Below are 7,510 nucleotides of genomic sequence, written 5' to 3'. Positions count from 1 at the left end.
GATGTCCGCTTTCACTGGCGGTCTTTTATTCTTGCGTACTTGTAGACCATTCGACCATCGCACACTATTCCTGTGTAAGATTGATCCGCGTTTGCAGATATGTAGTGCTTATCATGACAGTTCAAAACGTTTGCCCAACGAACATTACACACGAGGTAACATATCAAATTTAAGTATGTGTGAGCTGTTATCGTCCTTTTCAGTATGAATGTAATTGTTCTGGCTCTCTATGTGAATAATTGTGTGTGAAACTACTTTATTTAATTGCGCCATGACACATTAATAATGATGTAAATCGGTATTGTAAAGTATATCAGTTTGATACATGAACCCCGTTTCCTGTGTGCTCGTAACAACGACTAACCTGATGTCATACATGTGTCATCAATACGGTACATCCTGGTTTCAAAATTCAACACGTAGTGTATGATTTCTTGTTACACTATCAACATAATAATAGATGACCATTAGAGAGTCAGGTTGTTGAGTTTAGTTTGAGTTTGAGTTTATTTTATGTCACCACAGGTCCCTCTCTTCAGCCAATGGCTGTTCTTCTGTGAGTTCGTGTAGTCTAAAAACCATAAAATTACAAAATACAGCATTTTGTACATAGTATAGGAAATGAAAATATAAACAAACAAATAAACACACAAAGCAAAATATACTGATGTGTTGCGTTTAAGTATATAGACGTGTGGATACTTCTGATGAGAGCTGAACAATTTTAGACCCTAATTTAGTGTCACTATATCTGAGAAAGTCCGTAAAGTATCAGTACACCTGACGAAGTACTCTGTGATACTTCGCAACACTGCCTCAAAAAGTTAGTGGAGAAACACATTATCGACATTATGATTTATTTCTTCTTTATACCTCCAATCCTTCGTGTATTTAGATGGACAAATTCACACACACCACCTAACATCAATTTCCTAGACTACTGCAGAGTTGTGATAAATCTATTTTGTTTTGTAAGGAAAAACTTCAAATCTGAATATCAACTATATAATCATAATCGATACAAACTTAATATCAAAAGGACACATATTCCTGCTGTTTCTTATAAGATCAATTATTTCTCTATAAGAATGTAAAAGATATCGCTTTATACATAAAGCTTAAATTGGTATAAAGCAACTCCTATCAGCACACCACCGAAATGTCTGAGATGTTTTGTTAATTCTTTTTTTATTGGTCATCAGAAGTTCATCATTAATTTGAACGTAAATCCAAAACAAAACGGGAAATTTACTTCATTACTATGCTGTCTAGGATTTTCTCTCATTTGTTTAATTCTTGAGCAAAATGATTTTATGACTCTGCTAGTATAAGTTTTCCCAGTCAATCGCATACTTTTGTCATTCAAGTTCTTATTCCGAGCATTCAATTTCACACATTCCACGCTCGCATAACTGAATTAGGAATCAATTTCAAAATCTGGTCATTTGGATTCACTATCGAAGCATTCAAATTCACCATCAGAGCATTCAAATTCAATGTCAGAGCACTCAAATTTAAGAGAGGAGGACACATTTCAGCAATGAGCATCCAAATTCATCTCAAGCTGGCGACGGAATCTCGTCGGTCATTCAAATTCGTAAATAAGCAACCAAGTTTCCTAACTGCATTCAATTTAAAAGAACTTCTGAATTTAGTTAGTTTGGGGCCGTAAATGTGTGTCTTTTTCATTAGCTTAAAAACAAACAAATTAAAAACAAGTATGTGTGCTTTTTGTCACATTTTACCATGGTATGACTGAGACTTCTATGTTTTGTTTTTGTCTAAGACAGGAACAGCAGCCAGAGTAAAATCAATGCAATAATCAATATATTGTTTTAAATTTACAAGAACAATCGTGCAATTTGCTTAATTTTTCACCGCTTTGTGGCTGTACATTCATTGCGTCCATATGAAATGAATAAATCAATCGAACTTCCTCTTTGGATTGGAACATTAAGTCATGATTGGATATCACTTAACACATACAGCCAAAGATTTCCGTAATATCGTAATATCACGCATTGGATTGTTGTTCTTTCGTATTACCTAACAAAACACAGGAAGCAGTTCTTATTGACTTTGCCAAGAGATGCGTTTGTAAGATAGCCAAAGAACCATAATTTGACACCACACCAATGATACCCATTCCTCTCCCTACTAAGTTTCAAAACACATTTCACTCATATCAACCCGTTTAAATTTTAGACCAGTTGTGGTTTACTTCCGCATTTGACACAGTGCATGCAGTCTGCTCTCTACTGCGCATGACGTTTAGTATAGTGAAAAATCTGTCATACTATGTCAGTCATTTATGATCAACAGACACATTCTTTTCGAGATAGTTGATGGGATATGTTCGTTTCTCCTACAAACAATGAGGACATTACTCTCTTGAACATGTTGTATCTGTCTCAGTTTTTAGTTCATTTCTAAAGATGCGTAGCATGTGAAGAGGCACACAATAAAAGAAATCGGAAAGGATGGGATGGCAGCCACACACAAGCACAGACACACACACACACACACACACACACACACACACACACACACACACACACTTGTACAACTTCTACAACATAAATTCTGCGACGTTAGTTAATGCATTTTGATAATCAGGTACCCGGAAAAACACTTCCAGATTTATGCAAGCACCGACATTCAACCATGGAGGTACTAACACTCATGAATTATCATTGCCACGCTCTGTCCAATCATACTTATATCAAATGGATGGAATAGGTTTGGTTGAGACGGGGCTTCAAGTTTCCAACTTTTTTGTAAGATAATTAGAAAACTCCGAGGAAATATTAAAGAGCCCGCAATTCTGAGAAGAATCCAATGTTTATTTGAGAAAAATTGGTTTTGAAATGGCTGAGATATCAAAAAGATATCAAAAAGGGGTCCTAATAAAAGGTGAGTCCCTCCACTTTCTTTTACTTTCTTTTTGAATATTTCTGTCATTTCAAAACCAATTTTCTTGAAATAAACTTTGAATTCTTCTAAAAATCCTATGTTCTTTAATATCATATAAGTGGTTTCTAATTATCTCGCAAAGAAGTTAAAATTTGAATCCCCTATCTTAACCAACACTATACCATCCCTCTAAAGGGAAATTCAGAGCATACATGTAGTCACACATATTACCATAGTGACGACAATCCGCAATTTTAGCGGCATATCCACACATTCATAAAAACACACATATACACACACAGATACACACACACAGACAACCATTCCATAACACGTGTTTACCTAACGCACACGCACAAACAAGTAGTATGTAAAACAGTTCTGCGAGAGAATGTGGTTGTGTAACTTTGAATATTACTCTCTGCTGAACTACTTCACTATGGCGGGGTCACTACTCACAAAAAGTTTGTGAGTTGAATTTTTTTTTCATTTTCAGATCACAGGTTGAACCCTGCAATCGAGGGTTTTTTTGGATTTGTTTTGTTTTCTTTTTTTTTCCATACGGAGTGAAAAAGTCACGCTAAATTATATCATGCGTAAGATCAATTATAACTCTTTATGAAACACGTCATAGATTTATAAAGCATTAAAACCCTCATGCTACAGTCTACACATAAATTCTAAACACACACACATAATATGCACACAAACAAACAAACAGACAAACAAACAATCTCTAAAGCATTACCAATATTCATTTTAATAATGTATTATTATATTTGAGTGGCAAATTCCTCTTAGTTGATATTGTGACATTCCTTATGCTGGTAAAATCAGGACCATCAAAAACAAAATGAGGATGAATATAAATTCACAGCAGTGTGCGATTGCGTAGTGGATTTTTAATGCTCACACAACACGTCCCGCACGATTCAATTTATCATTTGTATACAGGTACTCTGCAGATCGACTTAATCAGGCCACATTCCTCCTTGGCCTGGTAAAGACCTAGATGACTCCCGTGCCCTACGCCGCCAGCGGTGGAAAAATTACAGCTGTATAATACCAGTGTACAATAGCTACAGACATCTTCTGAGCAACTACAACAAAACGAAATGGATGAAACCAGGTAGAAACCAAATATACGAAACTCCATGCATAAGGCATGCATGCGCGTATACTAGTGTATTTCGGACGAAGAAATCGATTCTATGATAACATTATGACTGAACATGCTGAAATATTGTATTCTTAAAACTACTGTTTCTTCTTCTATTTCTTCGTCTTCTGCTACTACTACTACTACTACTACGATTACCACTATTATTGGTATATTGCGAATTATAACAAAAATGGCAAACACGTTTGATAGCTTAATTCACATTTTACATCACGCTGTCAGAGGGATGAGTTTATCAATTTCACATTTTTCTTATTCCAATCCACGCCATTAGATATATCCAAAATGATAAGCATTTGCATAGTCGAGGATAATAACGAAAGTAAAACAAAATATTATAGAAATAACTTCTTTTTACGGAAATTGTACACATGCTTAAATCACACTTATATAGATGCCTAGGTTCCAAGAACATTTGATACTTGCATAGAAAAAGTAAAGTTGAAATAAATTCAGTTGTGTTAAAGGAAGGGGACTTAAATTGATGGGGGGGCTCTGGATCACGAGTGGTTTTATTGTAGCAAGAAATAACAGCCGACTAGAAGACTATGCCAGAATATTCACATCACGGTCAAACTGGAATTGTACCGTGTGCAGGAGACGTATTCTTGACGGAACTGGAAGATGACTTTATATGCCAATAAGAACGGGACGATTATTGGGGTATATAAAGTACCTTATTCAACAGTGGTGTAAATAGTTTATTAACTACGTCTTTAAAGTTGTACAAGCTATAATATATATAACACTCTGATTTCAGTCTTTGCTATGTAGGTTGGTCCCTAGTAATTCGTATGAAAATACTGGTGAGATTACACCCGTATAAACAGATATATTCTGAACGCAACTGGAAGATGGCAGCATTTAATGCCATTAAAAACGGGATGATTATTTGGGTATAGATTATACCTTTTCATAAGTTGTGAAAAGAGGTTATTAACTATGTCTTTAAACTTGTGCAAGCTATATCACGCTTTGATTTTGGACTTCGCTGTGTTAGGTTGGCCCCTCATAAAATGAAAACACTGATGGGATTACACCTAAAGCAGATGGATAACGCTTCACTGGTAAATTTCTCTTAAAGGAGCATTCCAGACAATTTTCATAGTTTCACATCATATAGTACATACGTGGACAACTCCATGTATAGATTTGTGGAATTTATTGTGGTTCTTGAGCAGAATAACAATACTTTGAAAAACATCAAACAAATTACACTGAACAATGATGATGACACAGGAGGCTCACATATTTCAGAAATGTAGCAGTGTAATTCCATTACAATACCGCTTGCTTGCGAGTTCACCCGTGTCATCTATGCATGTTTTCTTCTTTTGTTCTGCTTCCTTGAGCCCCAACTCATGCATTCTTATTGTGACTCTGCTATGTCATCATCCTTGTTCATTGCAATTTGTTCTAAATTTTGAGAATACACTTGTATTCTTATTCTTCGTCCCAGTTATCATAAATTCTGAAACTCTGTCCTCACTATAAGTAATTTATAGTTGTTCAAATGTAAAGATCTGAAAATCATCCGGAGGTGTCCTTTAAGATTTGGACTTGTGTTTCCTTTCAAGTCACTTTATATCTACTGCAGACGAGGTAGGTGTTGGGACGGGTGAGAGAGGAGCCTGCTCTGGATTATGATGTATGTACTATAAAGTGTATTGAAGCACATAGTAGCTATAGCAGTGTGTTTGTGTGTGACACACACGCACAACACTTGAACCTGGCATAAACCCGAAGGATAATTCAACTTGGGGATAAATGCGAGGGATCTTTGCTCACTTTTCCACTAATAATTTATATTCTTTCTGGTCAGTTTATTCTGTCTTTATTTGTTACAAACTCAAAAAGCTGCATCACTTCGGTGATCCCTCGCATTTATCCCCAAGTTGAATTATCCTTCGGGTTTATGCCAGGTTCAAGTGTTGTGCGTGTGTGTCACACACAAACACACTGCTATAGCTTCTGACCACCCGAGCATTGAGAATTAAGGGTTTCTGGGACGAACACTGCACTAGGGCTTTCTATAGCTCAGTCGGTAGAGCACCGGTCTGGCAATCCGGAGGTCTCGGGTTCGAATCCCGATGGAATCCCATTTTCTTTGCTCACTTTTCCACTAATAATTTATATTCTTTCTGGTCAGTTTATTCTGTCTTTATTTGTTACAAACTCAAATAGAATATGGACTAGGTCGTACTTTTTCCTACAATGTCTGAGATTACAAAGTGCATTACACTTTTGTCATCTTTTCCATTTGTCCATCGTCTTCAGTTCAAGATTTTGTCCTCATAAAGTCGATCTGAAAGACAAGGAAAACATGCGATACAATGTTTAATTACTTATACCTACAAACAGTAACGTGTTACTGATATGTTCTTCAACTATACATCAATTAGATCAAGAATTAGATGAATCAAGAAACTGGAAAACAAACTCACTGTTGCGACGTTTCGCCAATTATCACTTGGCTCCTTCGGGCGAACGATGCTCCCGATGATGGAATGGCCCTTAAATAGCATCATTCGCCCAAAGAAGTCAATTGATAATTGGCGAAACGTCGCAACAGTGAGTTTGTTTTCCAGTTTTTTATTCAACTACTTATTGATCTTGTACTTAGACTGGATGAATGAAAAGAATTTACATCAGTCTGTACATGAATTACTTAAGTCTAGGGATACATAGGTGCCTGTCTCTATGACAAAGAGAGGATGATATGTATTTCTAAGCAAAACTGGAAAAAGATTCTTAAAATGGTTTACGTCAATGTAAGGCTATATTCCATTCACAATAGCAAAGTGTGTCCTGAAGTTTGAAAGCTTTCCCCTTTGAAAATTCAATGTATTCTGCTCAGCCTTTAAGGCTGTATCTTTTTTCAAAGAATAACCATTTGCCGGTAGTTTGCGTACATTCTTTAGATTTCTCAAATGTAGCTAAGACTGAGATCACATAAATTGTAGCCTGTTTCTGAACTGTTTTCAAATAGAATGATCCAGGGAAAGCCGGGATAAAACTGGATATTGGTATAAAAATATGTATTCTTTTTTTTTTTGTTTTTGGTCACGGATTGCAGACACACCTGGTACTTTGGGCGTGTCTATCTTCCTCTGCATGACGGTGACGACGCACACCACAACAGCAAGAACGAAAAGGACGATGAGGAGGGCGTACGTTGTCGACATTGTTTGCAGGATTCCAGTTACATGTACGAAGTCTGGAAAAACAGACAGACGGACGGAAATAGATGTTATGAAAAAGGCGGTCTTTTTTCATCAATTTGGAATCTCATCAGATTATGGTTCTTGTTTGTAAATTAATGCCAAGATGAAATAAACTTGATGTGTACGATCGCTTAACAACGAAATCAAAATGTGGTGACATGAAACGTGTTACATTTTTCTCCGCCTCTCTAAT

At 36.3% G+C, this 7,510-nt stretch overlaps 1 non-coding gene across 1 annotated transcript; it reads left to right on the top strand.

Annotated features, from left to right (window-relative positions):
* The first annotated feature begins 6,117 nt into the window (after window positions 1-6,117).
* Window positions 6,118-6,192, top strand: Trnaa-ggc (transfer RNA alanine (anticodon GGC)). The gene has a single exon. It is a non-coding gene; the product is annotated as a tRNA-Ala (tRNA).
* Window positions 6,193-7,510: the final 1,318 nt, after the last annotated feature.

This window comes from Diadema antillarum, unplaced genomic scaffold (genome assembly GCF_040938485.1).
Source record: "Diadema antillarum isolate AM-2024a unplaced genomic scaffold, OU_Dant_1.0 seq00001293_RagTag, whole genome shotgun sequence".
Lineage (NCBI taxonomy): Eukaryota > Metazoa > Echinodermata > Echinoidea > Diadematoida > Diadematidae > Diadema > Diadema antillarum.
The sequence above is the reverse complement of the archived record's forward strand: the minus strand, read 5'-3'. Positions and strand labels throughout refer to the sequence as shown.